General features: G+C 39.9%; 1 protein-coding gene across 1 annotated transcript in view; it reads right to left on the minus strand.

The window, feature by feature from the left end:
* LOC102794715 (furin-like protease kpc-1) overlaps window positions 1-24388 on the minus strand; it is a 201978-nt gene that overhangs the window by 81391 nt on the left and 96199 nt on the right. The window lies entirely within an intron of this gene.

Below are 24388 nucleotides of genomic sequence, written 5' to 3' on the forward strand. Positions count from 1 at the left end.
ATGACTCATTTCTAAGAAGCAGACTGACATCAACTGAGTCATCTCCAAAGTTAACATAGTTCCTGTCTCTGAGCTCACTTATACAGAGTGGTGGGCACAGACTATATGCCGGAGCTGCATAGACAGAACACATTTTACTCTGACCCTCTGAGGTTAACAAGTGAAAGTCCACTTAATGGTGTTTATATGAAAATATCAAATTCCAAAATGTAGAGGAAAATTCAATGAATACAAGGCAGAGAGCAGATGTGCGTCAGGAACTGAGACAAGATCAAGCCCAATATGCTTAAAGAGATCGCTTCCTCATTTTTAATGCCTGGTGCACTGGATAAGTGCACTTTTTATTTTATTACATTCTGTAAAGCAGTGCTGTTTCAAGTCATTGCAACTTGCTGTGTGGTAGACAGGTTATTAAAATTTTGAATTTTGAGTGCTCCACTAATTGGTGCAATTAATTTGCCAGAGTGTAGTGGTGAAGTCCATTTTTTAAAATCAACTTTTGTCAAGACCCGTGTTTTGTACGACGAAGCTTCGCACATGATTGATGAATGAGTGAACGAGTGACTGGGCGCAGAACAATCCAATCCACCAAATCCGTTTGTACTGCCGTCCTTTTGATTTCTTATTCTTTTCTCTTACACTACACCTTTCTTTGCATCTTTTCATCATTGTCTCTCAACATCAGTTGCTTTTCGCTGGCTTGCCCCCTCCCATCGCCCCTCCTCTTCTCCCACCCCATCCACCGCCACCACCTCCATCTCTGCAGCATCAGGGCTCCTGTGGTCTCAGCGAGAGACAAACGAATGAGGGCCCCAGGAGGGCCGCGCCTGCTCTGCCACACATCACTCACTCTGTCTCTCAATCACACACACACACACACACACACACACACAGGACCTGCCAGCCTTTGTCCCATGCAGGCAGTGCCTCCGGGTTGTCATGGTAACCTGCAGTCGGTCTCGCTGTGGAGGCCTGATTGTGTTGAGCTCAGGCGGGATGGAGCCTTGGGAGGGTGAAGCCTCATTGGAGCCTGCCATACTGTGCCATGCTGAGCCATGCCGTGCCAGGTCAACCTGCTACATCCCATATATAAGCAGTGATTCTTTATTCTCCCCTGTGCACTACTTTTCAATTGCCACAAATGAGTTTCACCTCAAACCAAGACCTTGCTAAAAGCCAGGAGACAGAGACAATAGGAATCAAATACTGGGCTAGAGCCATTTATTTGACTAGAACTGCCAATCCAGAAATACTGCATACTGCATTTCACTTTCAGACTGATGACATGCAAAAGCAAAACTTCAGAAAAACCTTCATTGTGTGTTTATTTGTTTGTTGGCTAAAAAATACACTCCAGGTACAGTGCGCTAAGTCTTCTATAAGAACCAAAGTGAAGAAAAAAGGAAAACTAAGAAATGTCATTTATTAAAAATCTTTCCTGAGTTAAGATTGTTTTGTCAAACTATTTCTAACCACAGTTTGTGAATTGTTGAACAAGGTGACACGGAACAAACACAAAACAGAAAAATATAAATAAATAAAACATATGTGATTTTTTTTTTCAACCTCATGAGAACAAGAAAAAAATCTCCCTGGCAGACTTTCCTCTTGCCTGAGCCAATTTGGCTTTCCACACTGAAAACAAGGCCAAGAGATGATGCTGAGGAGGTTACTGCTGATTTAAAGTTTAAGGTGTGTTCAGTAATACTATGGTCCAATAAAATATCATCAGATAGAATTAAAGAGCTATGAGTTTGTTTTTCTCAGTAACCCCACATCATGCTATTTTTTTTGTCTCAATTCCCTAAATTTCATCACCAGTGAAATCAGGAGAAACTAACTTGGCTTCTGCTCAAACTGATCAACTTTAAAGCTCAGAATCTCCGAGCTTTGATGCTTTAAGATGCTACTGATAATTTAAAAAGCACCAAAATATGCTGAAAGAACTCAGAAAGCACTGATCTATATAATCATGACTATGGTCAGAGAAGAGAGCAGCAGTTCTCCAGGTGAAAATGGAAAATAGCCAGACTGCTTTGAACTGATAGGAAACAAGAACTCAAAAAACCAGTCGTTATATTTATGCAGCAGAACATCTCTGAACATCACGTGTCAACAAAATAGAAGACTGGAAAAATGTTGCCTGGTCTCAGTCGTCACTTCTGCTTTGACATTCAGATGGTAGAGTCAGAATTTGGCATAAAGAAAGCATAAAGCATAAATCCATCCTGCCATGCATTAATAGTTCAGACTGTTGGTGGTGTAATGGCACACTTTGGGCCCCTATAGTACTGGCTGAGCATCATTAAAACACCACAGCCGAACTGAGAATTGTGGCTGACGCTGACCATGTCTATCTCTTTATGACCACAGTGCACCCTTCTTCTGATCGCTGCTTCCAGGAGCATAATGTCACAAAGTCAGATCATCTCCAACTGCTTTCTCGAACATGACAATGAGTTCTCTGTACTTAAATGGCTTCTATGTTAAACGTTTCCAGAGGAATTAATGTAGGTAGTTCAGCCTAGTACCAGCAAGATGCAACTTAGAAAGTGACCACCAACTGTATACCATGATGTTAACATGAAGGGGAAGGAGGAAAATTTGTCTGTCAACATGGAATCAAGAGTGTGAAAATATTAGAATGGACGGTTTGGAAATGCAGCTCAAAAAGCAGTGCAAAGCTGCTGTTACCACAAGTGAAGAGAATGACTTTTCTGCAGGAGGCAACAGAGCTTGTTTTATTAAGAGTTCATATTTGTTTCATCTCAATTATAAGAGAGACTCCTTGGTGTGCATTCATGCATGTTCTGCCCGCGTGTCAGGAACTTGCAAAAAGACAATCGCATCGAGTCACGTCAGCATTTAAAGGCTGACACCATCACTTCAGCAAGTTTGTGATGGAGATATCTCTGGGAATTAATGTCAAGCTGTTCGGGGGGAACAAAGTAACAAGTGAGGAAAGGACGAAGGGAGGAGGGGGTGAGGGGGAAAATGACTGGAACTATAAAATCTCCACTTAAATACTCCTTAGAGTATGTGTGAATATCATAATTACAGGTTCATGACTTCCTTTATTAATAGGATGTGGTATGATATTTTGGCATATAACAGGCATGTATATAAGATGATAGTTTGAAGAGCCTTACAAATAAAATAGTATTAAAAATATAGACTGGAGGGCACCAGTTTAGCTCACAAGTTGAGAAGGTCGGGTGGTGGTAGCTTCTTGCTAGCATCAAGTTGGAATAATTGACAGTATTTAACAAGTTTTATAAATTGTAATAATAACTCATGGCTAATATCAGTGCAATAAGATGCAGAATTGCCTGTTCCTGCCTAACTTCTCAGCTAAGGCTTTTGTGCTTGTGCACACATCAGCACAGCAGTCACAACAGTTATTTGTCATGCTAACTAGGTAGCCAGAGAGAGTTTGTAAGTACATGTGACCTTCAATTAAACACATTTGTTGCTACAGTAGCATGAAATAACTGGCTAACTACTGTTATCTTGGAAACCTGTATCTGGGCTAAATTGACTTTACTATTTCACTAGCTGCACTGTAAAAAAGAAATTGTAATATAAAAGTATTTTACAGTGTATTTTACAGTTTTGTACTGTTCTTCTAGATTATCATTAAATTTACATCAATAGACTGTGATTTTACATTTCAAATGTAAATTAACGTAAAATCACTGTAATTTAATAAAACATAATTTTCTTGTTTTTTAAATGTATTTGTCTGTACACAGCAAATTCAAAAGTGTTAAATGTTTTGGTGTTAGTTTGGAGTTAATTTTACTCTAAGTAGAGTCACATTCTTTTACTGTAACTCTGAGGTGTAAAATGATAGTAGTTAAAATCGAGTGTTAAAAATTAGTGTTACTATGTCAAATCTGGAGGTGTTACAATGGAAACATTAACTCTTGACCTCTTAACTCTGAACTCCTACAGGGGCTATGACACCAATAGAGTAAATTCACAGACTCCGCCCCCAGCACCATAGGCTCCTATCGAAGCTGAAGTGAAGCCGTATCAGAACATTTTGCTCTACATATTTGAGTTGTTTGCCATGCTTGGTAAGTCATTTTTTCAAAGATTGTTTCAATTATTATTATTAGCTTTTACTTCTGTGGCTCTTTGGAGTTGAGACAAAGCTGTGTGAAAGGCATTAGCCATGTTGTTCGGTGATAGTATAATATTCTGTTTTAGCTAGCCTTGAAAAAAAGCTTGCATGTGAATTTTCAGTCAAATTTTTGGTCAAATACACCTAAAACAATGTCTGGAATGTGAAATGTTGGTATAATGGTGCTACTTGAAGCCTGAAAACGATCTCCCATAAAAAAACCGAGCAAACAGCAGTAGCAGATGTCCTGACTCGGTTCTACGTTAGCATTTAGATCCCTCCAGAGTTTTGTGCACACGGTTTAGGTAAAAATGAAAAAGGTTGAGGTTTTACATTTAGTTCGGTATTACCTGTTGTCTGTGTCCTTGTCTTTTGGGAAAATACTTTACACAAGTAATGGCTCAAAGAGGATTCCTTTTTTCTTTTCTGTTTTTTTACTGTGCTGCAATTGATTACTGGATTATTTGTGCCAATAATTAGTGTCAACTAATTTTTTTTTTCAATCTCCACATAGGATATGCTTGTGAAGATGGAATATGGGGGAGAGCAGAAGTGCGTTGAAGTTCCACAAAGTGATGAATGAAGGACATGCATATTGTATTGAAGAAATAAGTGATGAGAATGCTGTTATTTGCATTTACCAGCTCACCTATGTCAGACCTTTTGATAAACAAAATTCTAATGAAAGTGAGAACATGTACACTGTTACATCTTTCAGAAAATGTTTTGAAATTGTGGTGCACAGTTCAGAATAAATGTTTTTCAAAAACCATTGCATCTTTTTAGTAAATGTTTATTTCCAAAAGAAATTTCTAGAAGTTCAGAACAGGAAAATTCCCGCTTTTTAGAATTAATTAGAAGATAACTCTTACGTAGTTAAACTAAAATACTCTTTGAGAGTTAATATATAAACTCTTAACACATAGTTAGCATTAGTAAGTGTTAAATTATCAAACTCCAGACAGATTTGGTGTTTAACACTAAATCAGAGTTAACGTACAAACTCTCCAAAAAGAGTTAAATTAACACTCTCTGGTGTGGACCCATAGACACTTTAATAGTGTTGAAATCAAATCTGACTTAATTTGGACATGCTGGATTTGCTGTGTACATATGCATATTTCGATTGTTAAAATACATTCACAAATGTATCATGATTTCACAAATATTTGTCCGTTACTTGAAAAATTGAACTTTTAAATTCAAATGTAATGCTATGGAAAAATATATAAAATGATTCTTATAAACTTTTTTTTACATCAAATAATAATTATTATTATTGTTATTTAGGGTGATCGTGGCTCAAGAGTTGGCAGTTCGCCTTGTAATCAGAAGGTTGCAGGTTCGAGCTCCGGCTCGGACACTCTCGGTCGTTATGTCCTTGGGCAAGACACTTCACCTACCACCTACTGGTGATGGCCAGAGGGGAATTATAAAGTGGAATTGTAAAGTGCTTTGAGGGTCTCAAAAAGCGCTATATGAATGCAATCCATTATTATTTAAACCAACTGTTACCTGTATATTTCTGTACATTTAAGTATTATTATTCATATTGCCACATTCATTGACCTTGTTTATAGGTAATTTCATTGTTTAATCACATTAAAATGTTCCTAATTTAATGTTTAAAAGCACTTGAAAAAGGTAAAATTAGGGCAACAAACTGTATTGTCATTACTGAAAATAACCGTATTTTCATGAGAAAGTTATTTTCTGTTATTTTCTGGTATTATTTTGGCGCCCCAGCTGCCGGAATATAACTGTTTTTTAGGATTTTTTTTTGGTGTGGGCCCACGTCCTCATTTTAGGTTTGACAGCGTTTTAGTAGGTAAAAGCGAATGCTTTGACGTGAACTGAGCTGCGGTTTGGGGAAGGCCTCGAAGTGGACTGGCGATGGCTCCCAGGCCTGGCAGATCCCCATGCACTAAATAGAAATGAACAAGTTAAAGAGTTGAGAACAAGGAGGGAGGGAGGGTGGGGCACGTAAACGGGAATGAACAGCTTGATGAACTGGGGGAACCTATAGACATGACAACCGGAAGGAGCGTGTTTGGAGGCGTGGTCCTGCTCTTGAAATTCGGATGAATAATCTCCAGTTATGATTGCCTCACACACCACTGTACCAAATCATCAAACATAATTTCACTAGAGACATTCTGTGTGAAAAACAAACTCGAGTTTGTAAAGTAAAAAGCACCAAATACCAAATGGATCTCAAAAAGGCTCAGGTCCACATTTTACTAATAATTCCAGAACTTAAATTGTATTCATTTTGAGTGATTCAGAGGTCAACTTACTCTTATTATTTTCCTTTGTAACCCAGTTGCAGTTCAACAGTTCAACAGTGCTTCTGTGTTATTTTGGATAGTGTCGATCATTGGATATTTTCCTTGGAGTTATTTTGGATGGTTGAACACATCACGGTTCATTTTTTCTAGTTTTCTCCATTTGTACATAAGCTCCATCATGAGTGCTCTGAGGACTCCCGGAGCATTAGAAATTTCTTTGTAAGCCTTCACAGGATGATGTTTTTCAAGCACATTCATCCTGATGTCTTCTGAAATTTCTTTTGGCTCACTGAGCTACTGCTGAGACATTTTAGCCAACTTCATCCCTCTGTCCTATTTTAGTAACGATTTTACAGAGCAGGACTGGTAATCAGAGCTTGCTGTTTCCAGCCCACTTGCTAGGGACAAGGGAATTTATAAAGTTTCACAAAGGCCCAGGTGAAATTAAATACCAATTTTACCTTAGTACATACAATTATGGTGTTAACAACTCGTAATTTGTGTTCAGTCAGTTTGTCTTTATGCTGGATTTTATACAGTTCAGTATGAGATAATAGAGCTAAGCACGTGTGAATGTACATGGAGGTATCTGATTGTGCAGGGGACAGAGGTGTATTAGGCGAGAGATTGAGACACGTACAGCATAAGTTGGTGTGTCAGGGGGGTCAATTTGAGCGTCAAAACACACGCCCTCAAGTATTTTCAAGGATGATCCAAGTGGAAAAATGCATTCAGCCAGGTGTATTCACTCAGGTAGCACCATACTGCCATAAATACAGCCATAAACACACTCCAACACAGTCCAAGGTCTTCTGAGTGTGAAAGTAAAAAGCCACGTCCCACAGTTAGATGGAACACTGTAGGTGGTGGAGCCAATGCAAAACCTTCCATGAATACAAATGCTTTGAACCTGACTGACCCAGTCGAGATTGTGACTGTGCGTGTGTGTATGTGTGTGTGCTTTTTTTTTTCAGCTCTGCACGTGTGTGAGCATTCAGCAGCAGCAGCAGCTGCACTCCATCTCCTTGCTCCTGCAGAATTCACATCGGTCCTCAGGGTCAAACACACACACAAATCAGACATCGAGATGTGTCGGAGGCCATTTTGAGCCGACAGTGAGTCGTGCCTGAGCCGCCGCAGAGAAAATGAGCCGACATGACTTCAGAGGAGGCCCCAGCTACACCTGACCCCCCCCCCCCTCCATCCCCTTCACACTTTGTCTGTTTCTCGCTTCTTAGCTCTTCTCTGTCGGAGTTGTTACACCCCCCCCCCAAAAAAAACCCCCAAAAAAAATCCACCAGAAGTCAGTGGGCTGCCACAAAGACATGAAGATGGAGAAGGGGAGAGGTTAAAACACACGAGGGAGGAGATGAGCCATAAAATTTTGATATCAATATTTCTGTAAGGAAGCTTCACATGGCTGATGATTTGCGTATGTGACTGTGAAAGAAAAAAGGAAAGGTGTGTACAGTACGTGCATGTGTGCATGTGTGTGAGAGAGGGAGAACTGCTTAGAGACAGGGGTGTGTATCCACCACCCACAAAGGGTGAGACTTCCTGGCCCTCCACCTCCGTCTCATTAATCAGCTCGGTATTTAAGAAGGGCTGGAGTGGACACTTGCCTGTAATTAGCTGGCTTTGTCAAGAATGCGCACACGTGTGTGTGTGTGTGTGTGTGTGTGTGTGTGTATGAGAGAGAGAGAGAGAAAAAGAGGTTTAAAAAAGTTTTAAAAATGTGGCAACGAGAGAGATCTTGGGGAGAAGGCAGAGTTTGATGAGTGAGAAAGATGGAGAGTCAGATAGAAGGAAGAGGAGAGAGGGAGCGTGGGTGATGGAAAGCCTGGAGCAGGCTAGTGCAGGGAGAGAAGAAGGAGAGTGGGGAAGTAGGAGAGAAGATTGTCGGGAGGAGTGGGAGAGGTGACAAAAAAAGGATGGGAAAAAAAGAAGGTAGATGAGTGAAGACTGACAGCAACCAGAGTTGAGGGAAAGATGCAGAGAGAGGGACAGAGCAAAGGAGATGTGGGGATGGAGAGGTGGGTTGACTTCTAAAGTGGGATATTAGCATTCAAGCAGTACCGATTTACCCCCTCCACACATGCCCACCTCCACCTCAACCCAACGCCATGTCTGCTCAGCGGCCGGCTCTCCCCTCATGGTGGAATCAGACACAGGGGTTTAAGTTCAATTCTGAAACGCTTCCTTCAATGGAGATCTCCACTTTAGAGAAATATCCTTGTTTTTTCTGTGGTGTGTGGGCTCCAGCTTTTCTCTCAGCTCTTACATTACTTCTGAAATTCATAAGCAATTTTTTTTTACTAGCAAGTTAAACATTTTCTGTCAATCAGTGGGTACTGCAGGACTTGAAATTTCTTGTTATTCAAAACGAGTGCAAATCCAAACGGTGCCACACGCCTACATGCAGAGACAGCAATCCAGGAGAGGGTAGACATACAGTGGAGCCGCAACATGAAAATGCGAAGCTAGAAAAGGAAGACGTTTAATTCTGTAGGCAACGAGTCGACGTAAGTTATGTTGAAACAAACAGATATTTCAAGCGCCATCACCACTGTTTACTTGCTGTATCGTGACTGCCGGAGACTTCTGTGCCAAAGTCTGCGTGGCCCGTTAACAAGTATCTTAGTGGTTTCTGTTTTCTCTATCCCAGCGTGCATCTAATCTAATTTTACAAGAAGCTTACATTTTGAGGCATGAAATCCCCCTTGTGACTCTGCATTAAAGCACATCTTCATTTGAAATTGCCCTCACAGATAAAATACATTTTTTGTTGCTGCGGTTTGTTTGTTATCAGTGCTGTTTCAATCCCCTGCATGGCAAAGTTTCATGTTTTGAACACAGCAGGAAAATCAACTACAAAGTCTCGAAAGAGAAGCAAATTATTTTATTTTCATATGCTAGCAATGATGTCCTCCTGTTTCCTGCCTCTGAAACCCTTCCCGAGCTCCATCTATTATTTAACAGCAGGCATCAGTGAGGACAGATATTGCGGCTACAGCACTGGGGCAGATATAGGATGCAAAGCGGCTTGCATATGTACAGCTACTCTGGGCAAGCTAAAACAGCTTGTGTGGAAGAGAATCAGCTCAGTTATCGGTTTATGTTAAAACACACACAAAAACATAATTTCTAGTATTTTTATTACATGCCAGAGTACTGTAGTTACTCAAGCAGGAGCACAAAATGCAAACTTAACCTTTAGATTAATACGCATTTGGTTTTATGTGTGTAGGGCAGATCAACTATAGTTTGGAGTAGGCAGGAAATGTGCCACTCAGTGCAGAAGTGTGACACGCTGATGATGGAGCACATAGATAAGGTACATTGGGCTTCCAAAATGTAGTCAAAAAGATAAATAAAATAAAATGAAAGAATATCAGCATCCTTACAGTTTAAGATGCCTTGTGATTATAACGTTATGTTAATACAGACTCTTTCCTGTTTGCTGTCTTCTTCTGACAAGTATAAACATCTTGGTTGCTTCAGATTCATTCATTCATTTTGATGTGATGCTAAAAAGAAGAATTAAAGACACCGGCAGCAATACAGACTGTCAATCCCAGAATGTAATGACATGGCAGCAGTTAAATCTATATTTGATTTGATATTTGGATTGTCTAATAAGTTGCCTATTCTTCATAAAGTGGAGATCCCTCGGGGTAAAAATGGGCTTTTTTCCCTCGTACTTAACATATCTACAGGTAATCGCATTACTCCATGAGCATAACCCAACACACATCACAGTCACAGAGAGAGAATTCCCCATAGCTTCCTGCTGCAGCGTCTGCACATACGACTTCCTTTAAACTGCTTCCCAGCTCCTCCTCTGGTCTCCTCCACCGCTTTGATCTCATTTGACTAATTATATTCACAGAGAACGGTGTTGACAAATTCATTTTGAAATCCATTAGTCCCGTGGCGTTGTTTAAACAATGTGCACGTTAATGTCCATTGCTTTAATACCCCCCGATTCACATTCTAATAGCTGTCTGATAAATCAGGTTATCTGCGACACCTTCTACACACCGTGAAGAGCGGAAATTAGAGAATTATTAACTATCCACGGTGTTCTTTCGTGTCCGGGTGTGTTAGGAAGAAGAGGAGAGGAGATGACAGAGCAGAGGAGGGAGAGAAAGAAGGTGGGGGGGGGGGGGGGGGGGGGAGAGAGAGAGAGAGAGAGAGAGAGAGAGAAAAAAAAAGAAGCAACACTGGAGAGAGAGATGAGTTAAAGGAGACCAGAGGGAAAATCACAGCGATAATAAGGAACATGAGGACCAGCATTACAGCAGCGGTAAATCTAGATGAAACTAAGACAAACACTAAAGAGGAAGGACGGAGGGCACAGTGTCAAACATACATCAGTTACACAAGTAGCAGATCAATTAAATAACAAAGATTCTTTTGGTCACTTTATTATAATTACATCATCACTTGACTGCAAAGTCAAAGCAAGTAAAAAAAATACACAAGTGAGGTTCCACCAGTCTGACTCAAGCAAATTAATTGATTTATGGACTTAGAGGCATTTGTAGGAAAAGATGTTCAGTATCTGTTTTACTACCAGCTGATGTTGCCAACCTTCCATCTTTCATTCTAAAGCATAAACAGAGAAGTTTAATTAAAAAACCCCACACATGTGGCAGCTGTAAATGACACGACGTCATGTTGCTCACCTCTTTGACTGTGACCAAACATCAAATATTATTGGTAAACCGTTTGGCTCTGACAGAGGCACTACCCTGGCATAACCAAGTCATTTACTCTTTAAAGCGAGCCTCTGAGTAGTAGAGGCAGAAATAGAAGGCTTTTAAACGGGTCTGGTCTTTTTTATGCTTGTTTTCTTCACAGCAGTGGATTAGTGCAGTGCAGATTATCTGGACAAACTGAAGAAGACTCAAATTAAGAACAATAATTAAAGTAGAGAACAAAAACAGTTCTGCAAGGCTATACCCCCCGAAGTATGGTTCAAATACCAACGGCACTTTACCCACTTCAAAAGTTGTCTTACCTGCTGCTTCTAGGGCTGTTTGATAGTGTGTAGAGCAAACCTGCTGACTCTGTAAATTCACACAAACTAAAAATTACTGGCAACTGCAGTATTACCCCTCAGTCTCCTAGTAGATACATCTATGGCATCAATTTCAAAATCCTACGTCACCTTGTTGCATTGCTGCATTCACAGTATTTTCAGAAATCTTCTGACCTTGAGGTCAAGGTCACTGAAATTCAAATTTGTCCAAGATTTTAAGTAGATACACCTATGGTATAAATATGAAGCCCGTAAATCGACTAGTTCCACAGTAATTGCGTTCACAAACTGTCCATGCTGCCCACCCGTGTGCCTGTGATGAGAATTTCCCATGGGCAGTTACTGCTGAGAGGTAAAAATCGCCAAATACATCCAAACTTTGAGGATTTTTTACAAGCCAGGGCAGGTAAATTGCACAAAAACAACAAAAACAAACAAACAAGCAAACACAAAGAAAGACCAAAGAAAACTGCATATTTAACCACATTCATTTGCACTTAATTCCACCACAAAAGAGACATCTTTCACAAAAACTAATGGGACGTGCACTTAGCCTGACTACAAAGCAGGCAACATTTACAAATCCAAAAAACCTACAATATATAGTTGTCACAATAAACACAGCAGCCTTTCCCCGGCACATTTTATTTCATAAATTGGTTTATTGTGCATTGCACTAAATTACTAAGCAACTGAAACAGCCTCACGTATGTTAACACAACAGTGGGAAACTAGTATTTGCTGAAACGCACCTCATTACAGTCACAGCTTGCTTTGCTGTATGGGGATTTCTCCAAATATATGTTGATCGTAATTATTGATAGCCTGGAATAATAAGAACCCTCGTTTGCACGTATTGGTCTGTATCACTGTTACACAGAATAACATCATAGATGTGTGGCCGTGGAGATGGATGTCTGTTTGCTCCAAAACCGTGATACAATTTCAACAATTACAACTTCTTGATGCATTCTCAATCATCCAGGAAAATAAATCTCCAAAAGTTGATTCTGTTCATCTGCACGTAGCGTTTTCTTGGAGAAACGTTTCGTCACTCATCCAACAGTGATACAACAGTGATACAACAGATGAACAGAATCAACTTTTGGAGAACAATTACAACTGCTTGTTGAATGTTTCAGTGTTCCACAAAGCCTCACTTGCCTATACCTAACTGCAACTGCTATCTATATAATCAGTAGCTCCTCCCACTACAAGAAATATTAGTTAAATACCAATTAAGTGTGACACTATCATATAGCAGTGCTTAAAAGGACTGATTTAGCTGTTCCTGGCATCCAAACAGGCCATTTGCTGTCTGGACAATATGAGAAACAAAAAAATCAAGTGCAAATATTAAAAGTAACATTTTTAATCAGGCTTACTTTAGGATTTCATATGTGACTTGGATGCAATAAAAACACAGCAAGATCACAAGCAGTGTTTTCTATTTAGAGGTCATGTACTTCTCTGTGACTGGAGCTTTTCTGCAATATTTCACAACTCAACTCTTTTCAGCCACCAGAAAAATGAAATTCCTTAAGCAAAAATCATTTGAGCAGCTGATGTGTTATGTTTAATACTTCTTAGAGTCCCAAAAACTCCACAGCAGTTTATATTATCACGAGGCATGATTTCACAACTCTGAAGGGCGATTTTTAATTTTGTTCTGGGAAAGCCTGACTCACAGACTAAACCTTAAATGTTTATTTACTTATTTATATTTTTTGTGCATTATTTTTGCTGGAACATTGTGCATCGGCACAGGTGTCATGAAATAAATAAATAGATTTTATAATTGTAAAAAAAGTGCTTTAAACTAGTGCAATGCACACACAACTCTACTTCCAGGTTCCATTTTGGTTTCTGGGTCAGCAAAATACCTGGATTTTATTTTAGCTGTCATGCTAACGAAGCTTACATAGAGGTCTTTATGTCCCTGGTGGGTTTTTTTTAGTAGCAAAAGATCAATATAAAAAAAGCAGCAACTGCTAGCAGGTTTCTCATCCGAAGCTGCCTCACATCATTTTCTTTCACCCAGCTAATTATCGTTACCTCAAAAACTTTAGTTTTCCGGTTAATGTGATCTCTCCAAGCCACTGGCTGTTCTTATTGAAGCTCAGTAAGCTTGTAGCATGCAGCTTGAATTAAATTGTTTTCTGATAATTAAATATAAAAGTCAGTTTATTCCAGCTGCTAATGCTAGATTAGCTTGATTAATGTTTAACAAAATTCTTGACAAACAATGATTATTTCTCATCCAACAGCAGCAGTTGTTTATAATATTCTAAATTGGATTTATATTGGTTAAATTTCATAAAATACTATCTCAGCTGAAGTCCACAAGCCACAAGTACCACAACTGACACGCTGTTGCCTCTCCGCTCTCCCTCCTCCTCTCCTGATCAACCTCCTGATCTAAACTATCTGAAAATTTCTACTCCACCTCCGCTCTCGCCCCAGTCTCCATCCAAATCCTGACTGTGACCCCTGCTTCTCCTCCTCTTCCTGCTGTCCCAGTTTCCTCCTCCTCTGCCTCTAAACTGCATGTGGAACATGAGGAGAAAGTCTTTCGGTGTCACTATCCCTGCCTGTGGTGCCTGGTGGAGTGTGTGGATTAGACACATAGGCCTGATTAGCTGCTTGTTTACCTACCACCACCACCACGCTATCACGACCACAGGGCTTCAAGGGCAACACTGGTGGATCATCTACCCACACACTCACACACACACATACATACATCGACCCACACAAAAAACAGCTCATAGACACACTACGCTGAGCCCTTCTGGTGAGTGTCTGTGATGTGTGCGCCATCATGCCCCCGTTGAGTCGCCCACCATGGCACAGGGCTCTTAATTAAGAGGAGTGTGTGTGTATGTGTGTGTTCTTGGGGGGCGGAGCAGCTGGCAGGAGGCACTGGGGCCAGAGAACATCTGCAGGAGGCCGCAAAGCAACGCGCCTGCATGCGCACACGTCTAAAAAAATAAAATAAATTACACACAAACATGAGGCTATACACACGCTCAGTGGTTGATGACAACACGCATAACTACACACACTGTTGCCACTCGACAACTCACACCTCTGAGAACAGAAACGCAGAGCTACACACTTGCAGGCACGCACGCAGACCCATTCCACACTGCCAGCGCCACTGCCACCGTACCAGTGGGACTGTCACCATAGCAACCCAGGACTGGTCATGTCACCCTGGTTTAGTGAGATGGGTGACAGCGAGAGAGAGTGAGAGATAGGCAGCCGATAAAAAGAGCAAAAGACAAAGACGGAGAGCGAGGGGGCATTTAATACCCTCCACAATACTCGGCCTGAGTCTTGTTTTCGAAACAAAAGGCGAAAGAGAAAGAAAAGAAGAAAGACGGCGTGAAAGAATCCAAAGGCGTCTCATCTGAAAGTGAGGAGGTCAGCAGCTTAAAGGACTTCACACGCACCATACGACCCTCAGAAGTCAGCCTCCTTTTTATCTGTAAGTCGAGAGAAGCAGTGCGGTTGTGAAACAAACACATACAGTGCACGCTTATACACACAGGTGATGTCATCATGATGATAGAAACCAGGAAGGCAGAGAAGGGGAATGGGATTTTGTCCTTGCTATGGGGCAAAGGCTACAGCTGAGGGTAGAGGATTAAAGGATCATATCAGCCTTAGTGAATTTCCTTTATCTCCCGCTGTTATCTGTGTCAGGCCTTATAAGGAATTTTGTTTTACTGTTGACCTCCATGACTAGGTGTCATATTTATAGCCCGTGTGTTTTAGGACCATTTACATCGTAACCTACTAAAAATTAAAGAGATGGAAAAGGTAGTGTATCAATAACACACACGCAACAAAGTGGAAGAGTTGTGTGATGTAAGTGTCCACCAAAGAGATGCAAAGCACCAGAAGAGGAAAACACTGGAGGAATGACAGTATAAAGTTCCTCAAAAACAAGAATAAAAGACTAACTGATATCATTTTCCATCTGAGGCACTCTTTTACATTAAACTTCTATGCTATTCTTCTATAATAGGTAAATGACACCAGAGAGAAGAATTACTGCTATCAAATACATGTCTTACCGTGTTTAAATCCTAATCTTTGCATAGCAGAACAAAATGTGTGTTGATTACCATTTTACTTTCTTTTTTGTAAAATTCTGGCTGGTAGCATCATTTCAGTTAAGCTCAGTTCAATTAAACACAGTTCAAATCAATTCAATTTAATTCAATTTAGTTTTATTTCTGTAGTGCCAACCCTGGAGGTGCTTTATATTGCAAGACCCTACAATAATAGAGAGAAAACCCCAGGAATAAGATGACTTTGGTGGGGAAATTATCTGGGGGAAGGGAGACTGGACAAAAACACACTGTGGAAGAGAGCCAGAGATTAATAATAAGCAATGATTAAATGCAGAGTGGTGTGTAAACACATAGTGACTGAACAAAAAAATACACTGTGCATCATGTAAAGCATGCAGCAGCTAACGGATCAGGGTCCCCTGATCCACGCCTGATTATAAACTTTATCTAAAAGAAAAGTTTTAAGCTTTATCTTAAAGGTGTGAGGGTGTCTGTCTCCTGAATCCAAGCTGGGAACTGGTTCCACAGAGGAGGGGCCTGAAAGCTGAAGACTTCCTCCCATTCTACATTGATCCTAGGAACCACAAGTAAGATCCTTTTTTCTTTTTTTTTTAAACTTTGTGCAGAGCACATGGAAGACGGAGGCGCAAACAGGTGGGAAAAATTCAAAGCGAATCGTGCAAAGTGAGTTGTTGCTACTTTGGTGAGAAAAAAACGTGTCTTTGCAGTGAGAAGAGACATCAGAATCACACCAGTTTCTTTTGCCACTTTTGTGATTTTTACCAGCAGAGCAATCTATTTACATGAAGAAATGAGGGAATAATGCAAATAATAAGACTAAAACAACCTAATCCGTCACCCCCAGCCATTTAAATCTGTGTAAGGAATGTAAAGACCACATTTGAAGCAAGAACGGCATTAAAGTACTGTGCATCTATTAATTAGAGTGATTCCTACACTACCTGTTGTTCACAGCTGCTTTGTACCGCGTGAAAAGCTTTGCCTTCACTTCATTAAATCCTTGCAGCCGTCTGAAGGCAGCAGCAGCACACAAATGTTGATAAATCTGCACCCTCTGATTTAAGAAGTGCCGCTCCAGAGTGCAGTGCTAATACACACGGCTGTCCACTGTGTTACCTTTAATTATATCATATTCAAATGACACCAGGCTGCTACAAAGGAACCCCCACTGAACACTGCACACATCAGACTTCTCCCTAATGACTCAGTATTGTTCAGTTTATGTGGGAGAAGTCAGATTACAGTGGCTCATCAGTCCTGTGTGTCATTGCCTCCTTTCCAGTGTTCTTTTCAGCAAAAGCAGCATCTCTTGTTTTATTCTAAAAATGCATTATGATGCAAAAACTGCTGCCACACTGTAGTGTATGAGGTGACCATCAATTTATGTGAGATAAAGTGAAAATGAAACTCAATAGCTCAGATTGATGCAGTCATATAAATGGCTTTATCAGCGCTTTATATCATTTATTTCAGTGGTGATTAGTTAAATAAAGCTGCCACCATCTGGCTCTGGTTGCAGCTTGGAGGTGTTGTGTATTCAGGTTGTGCCACTCTGCACCATTTAGACAACAATACAGAGAAAGAGGAGAAGCCTCTTTCCATTTGTTGGGCTGCTTTCTTCAGCTGTCACTGTGATTGGCACAGCTGTTTCAGAGTAATGTGACAAGTGATGCTACCGGCTAAGTAAATTTATTAATCACCATAACCCTGATTTATTTTCCACACTGTCATTTTGCACTCTGTCTGCTGCTGGACCTGTATAAACCCATATAGCAGCTGCACTCGACACTTGCTGCTTTCAGCCTGTTGCCGCACTTGTAGGGAGTTGGGTCCAATTGCAAATCTGCTGGATTTCTGCAGGTTCGAGTCCCACGCTTCTCGTTTTGCCCACTTTTCCTGTTTCCATGCGAACAATTTGTGGCATGCAATGAAAGTAGCAAGCAGTATCATAGTCAGTCTGGGTGGGGGGCTTCCAATAGTCATAAATGAAGACAAAGAGGAGCGAAAAGCTTTTGTTTTTCTTGCTGCAAAGTCAATATTTACCATAAAATGCTAGCATTCTGCTAGTGCGTGCTGATTGTTTGTTAAGGTTTGTTCTTTTTTTTTTTCTTTTCTTTCTTATTAGAACAGAATCTCCATGTGGTGGAATAGAAGTACCTGGGCATCCGCATCAGCAACAAACTAGCAGATAAACACAGGGGGCTGTGTAAAAAAAAAAAAGGAGCTGCTGAGGGAGCAGCATCTGAATAAAGAAGGCTTGCCCAGTGATTGTGATTGCAGGCTGGACACTGTTGAAGAAGTGGTGTAGAGGAAGTGACTGACCAAACCTTGAACATAGATATTGACTGAGTACTGACAACACACTGCAACACTTTATTGGAGATGCAGCAGAGCACTTCAGTGAAGGTTTCTTTAACAAACACACAGTAGCTGTATCAGCAAAAATACCAAAACTTTCAGGATAAGAGGTTGACTCCTAAGCCAAGCTGGTGATGAATGAGTGTGTCAGAAGTGTATGATGTATAGGAGAAGGTACAAGTTGATCTCTGGACAAAGCTAATGCAATGCTCCATGTGTTTAGAGAGGAGTAAAGCTTACGACTTTAATAAGCTACAGTGCCCACCCACCCAGAACAGTCTCCAATTTTGCTGTAGTTTTATTTGAATGAAGAGAGACAGAATATTAACCAAAAATACAGAAAAAACATTAGATAATAGTTTTACATTGATTTACAGATAATTGAGTGAAATAAGTATTTGATGACATAAGTATGACGTAGTACTTGGTGGAGCAATTCTTGTTGTTAAGCAGAGCAGTAAGATGTTACTTGTAGTTGGTCACCAGGTTTGCACACATCCCAGGAAGGATTTGCTGCTTGGTAACGGAAAGCCTAGCGAGCTCCACAGTCTGAGGTTGGCTAGTGCACTCCACAAGCTTAATGTTCTTCTTTAGCTATTCCTTTATTGCTTTGGTGGTCTGTTTTGGGTTAGCCACGACCTATCTTCAGTGTTCTGGCTGTTCTACAAGATTTTGCAGTATATGGCTTCACCCATTGGCCCCTTATTGCAGTAAATTTGTACCCTTAGCAAAAAAAACAACCTGACCACCATGTTCTTTGGATCGTACTCATCATTTCTCATCTTGAAACACGGTGGGTTAAGTTGATGCCAAAAAGCTAATTTTGGTTTCATCTGACCACAACACTTTCCTCAAAGCCTTCTCTGAATCTTTTACATGTTCACTGGCAAACTTAAGACGAGCCTGTACTTGTGGCTTTTTTGAGCACTCCATTACAGTGAAGTGTGTTACTAATGGTGTTCTTGGTGACAGTGGTCACAACTGCTCTCACATCATTACCTTTCCACTGATCCACCATCTTTCCATGATCATCCTCACCCCATGACGCAGGATCTTACATGGAACTTCAGACCGAAAGCAATTGATGTTCATTTTATATTTCTGAATAATCACTAAAACAGTTGCCACCTTGTCACCGAGCTTCGTACTAAAGATTCACACGCACTTTCCAGTCTTGTGCAGGTCTGCAATCTTGTCCCTGATGTTCTTTGACAGCTCTTTGATCTTGTCAATGGTAGTAGAGAGGTTAGAATGAAAGAAACTGATTCTGTGGACAGGTGTGCTTTATGCATATGAATAAAAACTTCCTGGCTGGCTGTTTGGCTGGCTGGCTGGCTGGTTGGTTGGTTGATTGCAATCTGTGCACCACATAGGTACACAGATAATCTGTGAAAATCAGAATTTATATCTTTTATATTTTTAGTAATATTCTGGTTCTCTCCATTAAAATCAAACCACCATAAAAATTGGAGACTGTTCATTTCTTGGGAAGTGAGCAAACTTACAAATTCAGCAGGGGATCAAAGAATTATTTCCCCCCACTGTACATGTGTTTACTTTCCACTACAGCTCATCTCAATTCATAATTGAGGAACACCAGTACTGGCATTAACACTGGAGCATCGCACAGTAAAAAAGACCTCACACTTTCTTTCCAGTGGCAAAACAAATGTTCACATGAGCAACAGCTTTACGTTTCCCTGAAAGATGAAACGAGACACCTACCAATCATCTACCCCGTGGCCTCGTTTGTTTACAGTAAATGTACTAGAGTATCACTATTAATGGTATAATGATCTTTAAAGACGCAAATCTAAGCCCCCTTTAAATCATCGTGTGTTTGTGCTTTCTGTATGGGCATTTCATCACTGCGTTATATAATGGGGTGGGAGGGGGGTTTGCTTATTAGCTGCTGAAGCTGATTTGCCTAAGGAAGAAAAAAATTCATGTACTAACTATTAAAGATCACATCATAATAACAGTATGTATGTGGAACTGCCTTAGGGTGTTTTGGAGGTTTAAGGTGGCGATCTTTACATTTCATAAGAGGACAACAGTCAGTACTGAAGAAGCAGGGTTGATGTAAAGCGTTCTTTGGCTTCCATGGGAAGAAGGTCAATACCAGTACAATCCCTTGGGTTTCAAACTGTCTGCACATGAAACGGGAAATGGTGCGTAACAAAGACAAGGATGCACACAAACACACAGAGACATACATGCATCAGTGATTCTGACTGTTCTAGTTTGTGTGTGGCACAATAGATACGTTTGATTTTTTTTATATGCATACATGGATGTGTGTAAGAGGGATTTAATGATGCAACATTTAGACATGTTCATTCATCAATATTTGTGCTCCGTGGACTTTTTTTTATGCAGTATTGATCTGCAGTGAGAGCATAGAGTATGCATGCTTGACCCTTTACCCCAGACCCCAATAAAATCATAATAGGGCTTCATAATCAACAATGTGGTCCTCAGTTTGAACTGGCTGGCTGAGCAGTTATTGAACTGGAAGGGAAAGCTACACCAGTCCAGACCAATATGACACAGAGTGACTGTTTACTGCTACTGAGCTCATTTCACCTCCAATAAGAAGCTTCAAACAGTTTGAAGTAATTGAACGTGATCACTTCAACATGATAAAGATGATTTTTAAGATTTATACTTAGAGTTATTTATGAAAATAAATAATACTCCAAAAGTCTTTTTGCAGAGCATTTTTTCTAATTGATGTTCATCTCTCACATTTTGGATATAAAATGTTATTGCTTCATCATTTTAGTCTATCATACATTGTTGGAAACCACTAAATTCTAATCAATTCATCCTTGAGTCCATGTGGACGTTTGAGTCAGATGTAATTAAACTCCATCAAGGTGTTCTGTTCACAAGAACTAGACCAGCATGATGTAACTGTAAACTTTGCCCAACAAAATCAAATCAGTTCATTTTCATCCCCAAATGAATGTTACTAACAAATTTGAAGAAATTCTTTCAAATCATTGTTGAGAAAAAACACATAATGCCTTCAGAGCAATGGGATACAAAGCAATGGGATACAAAGTGAAATGATTATCCCAGAGCCCAGATTTTTGGAGTGGGACTGATTCTTGTGAAGAACAACTGAACTACATAGTTTTTGGAGCACATTCACTCCAAAAGTGAAAGTGGATACAGTCAAATTCGACATATTAGGTTGCAATAAATACAAAATAAAATGGGATTTCTCAAAAACAAAGATAAATCATTTAAAGGTGATCACACTGACGCAAGTTTAAAATGTTTTTTAAACTAGCCATGGACATGTTTTAGGACTGATAACTTTGTTTATTAATGGATGCTTTGGTCACTAGCCAGAAAGTAAAAAGGATGTAAGCAATGCACTAACAAAATATCATTGCAAGATGTTTGTGCTAGCATACAGCTCTTAATTTAATTAATTGTCTATGCATTCAACTAATTTAAGTCTAATATTTGCTCTCCTTTTAGTCCTGCTCTTTGCAGTTGAGAGTAAGTGTAGAAAAGGCTTCTTAAATCTCGGTGGATCTGTTATTTTGAGTGACAAAGAGCGTTGTATGTTTGTTCATTCGTTACCAGCCGCTCTTCCCCATGTGAAATAAAACCTGATTACATGGATATAAAACAGATCCTGCTTAGAAAATCTGACTCAGGCTTTCAAAAAGGAGTAACTTTTTCAATATATGCCAACCAGAGTGCTGTTCTGGGTGACAATGGGTGTCAAAATATCTCGTTGTTTACATGCTGTTATTTTTTAATTTCTGCCAAGCCCGTAAAATTTTAAGAAACTGTTCAAGCTCACTGTGTGCATGATCTCCTGCACAGGTGTGTGTGTGCGTTTTCCACAGCGGCGTGCAGCACTGACACATATACAGCAAGCACACAAGAAAGGCTGCTGTTAAAGTAGAGCAGGAAAAGCCAAACTTTTACAGTAGCGGGATGTCACCACAGGATTGCACCTGCACTGTGTTTCTATTTGATTACATTCTTTGTGTGTACCCGAACACATCAGATGGTTGCTGGCGTGTTTTGAGAGCTGGCAGGGAAAAGAAAAAGTGATTGTTCAGGTTTCCCCTAAACAAGTGATTCCATTTTCCAAAAGCAGTCAGCATGCACTTCATGTTTTAGATTTCGACACAGAGATGCTGGGTTTGATGTCCAGCTGCATTCGTGTATTTGCGGAGGTCAGTTGCAGGAAGCTTGTAGCTGCACTTACCTGGTCCCCGTACAAGGAAAAAAGTCTAAAATGACACTTCATGTGCAGCACAAATAAAACATGGTCTGAATTTGTGAAGATTTCGCAGAGAAGAAAATCGGTTTTGTTGCCTCTGATTAACCAACACAGCTAAAACGAAGATATAAACATGCTATGATTAATGCAGGAACTCTGACATAGAAGATCGTAATAAGGACATAATCTGTGTGCACATGCTTACTTGTGTGCGTGTGAGTAATAGATAAAAGAAAACAGTGATTACAGCCAAATTCAGCATTAATGATGGTCTGAGATCAGCTGTAGCTGTGGGATCAAATATTCCGCCTGCTAAATAATGTAGCGTAAGGGGCCAATGACAGTCCCATATGGACCAGAGAAGGTGCTGTTGGATGCCTAATGTATAGCAGGTACTGTAAGTATGTCAGCAACTGCTGTTAAATACTGCTGGAGGAAGGATCACTGCCAGTTCTATACAGTATTTATATGTGTGTGTGTGTGTGTGTGTGTGTGTGTGTGTGCGTTTGCAGATTTGAGGGTCTCTGAGTGTGAGCGTGCACATGAACAGGCTCATGTTGTGTTTGTGATTATGTCGCCAATGTGTGTCACTCATCAATAATGTACAGCTCTTGGTTCTCTCCTCTTCAAAGCTAGTGATGCTCTAGTGTTCCACATAATTAATTCTCCCTGAAACACACAAACACATGCGGGTGCACACACACGCACAGAGCTAAACACAGCTGAGGAAACAGCAGACAAATGTACACAAATAAACGAGCTTGACTTCTATGAGGTCACTGAAAATTCGAGCCAAATAATTGGCTCCAACATATAACACATTTTAATCTATATTATACTAAGGATTTCTTTCTTCTAATCTCAGTTCAACAACAATATCTTTAAGATATTAAATGGCTGGAGAAATGTGTATATGATACTAGAAACAGAACTGAAAACTAAATCTCTACCCACCTCTTCTGTACAAACAAATAGATTTTAAAGTAAATGTTTATTGCTAATAGATCTGAAGAATAATTTGGATTTACTCATTTGATCTGAATGTTTTACAAACTTTTAGCTATCTAGCTCCTAGTTTGCAAGTAGCACAGCAATACCTTGAGTTACTTGTATAATGGCACATTTGAATTCACTGATTTTCCTTTATTTATTTTATTATTAACAATAAACTTCATGAAAGTCCAACGCCAGCAATGAAATCCTAAAAAGTATTGTGTAGCCTGATATGTTCTGTTCTCTGTGCCACAGTTATCCAAACAGTTATGCAAAACATCAGTGGGACACACTGTTGCACTCGATGGAACATTCCTTTATTGCAGTGAGCGTGGATACTGTAGCTGATTTTGCCACAGTCGCAAGTACCCCTTCCTGCTGCAGTGAATACTATTGGGACTCAAAATTCGCAGCTGAAAATAGTCCTTTGATGGATGCACTATTTATTCCTGTTTGAGTCCTGTTTGCTCAGAAATGAAAATGATTTACTCAAACTAAAGTTTGTCATGTATTTTTGAAGCTTTTATGTTCTACAGGATTAGTGGACAGACAGGGTAATTAAGTCAGAAACTATTGGGAGCAGGACCAGTGCATTGTTGCATTGGTTCTTTTCCATGGAGTTGCTTGACAATACCAAAAATATTAGAGTCTGACTGATACAGTTTTGAAGACTGATAGTGATCACCAAATACACTAATATTTGGTAATTTAAAAATTCGATATTCCAATAAATCTGTCGGCCAACATTTTATATTTCCAAACATAAACAGATTTTCATAATATTTGTAGTTTATTTACTTGCTCTGCTCAACCAGCGATTTTCCAAACTCATATCTCCAACTGGGAAATTGCAAAATACCCTCTAGTGGCCAAATTAAACATCACCACCAGTAACATTGTTGAAGGGTGTTTCTCCCACCTCCCAATGACATACCAGTGAGGCTCTAAAAAGTTAATCACTAATCTTATTCTTTAAAGTGGACCTATTTAACATTTGCTCAGTTTCTGTTCTATGCACACTGCTTAAAAATGTCAAAGGAACACTGTACAAACACACACACACACACACACACACACACACACACACACACATACATATATACATATATATGTATAGAATCAAGTCAGTTCAAATTGTGACATATTGATCTGGTCAGTTAAGTGGAGGATGGAGTTGTTAATCGGTTTCAGTTGTTTGTGTGTTAATCAAATTAACATAAGGTG

The sequence above is a fragment of the Neolamprologus brichardi genome, chromosome 11 (assembly GCF_056152115.1).
Source record: "Neolamprologus brichardi isolate AB-2024 chromosome 11, ASM5615211v1, whole genome shotgun sequence".
Classification (NCBI taxonomy): domain Eukaryota; kingdom Metazoa; phylum Chordata; class Actinopteri; order Cichliformes; family Cichlidae; genus Neolamprologus; species Neolamprologus brichardi.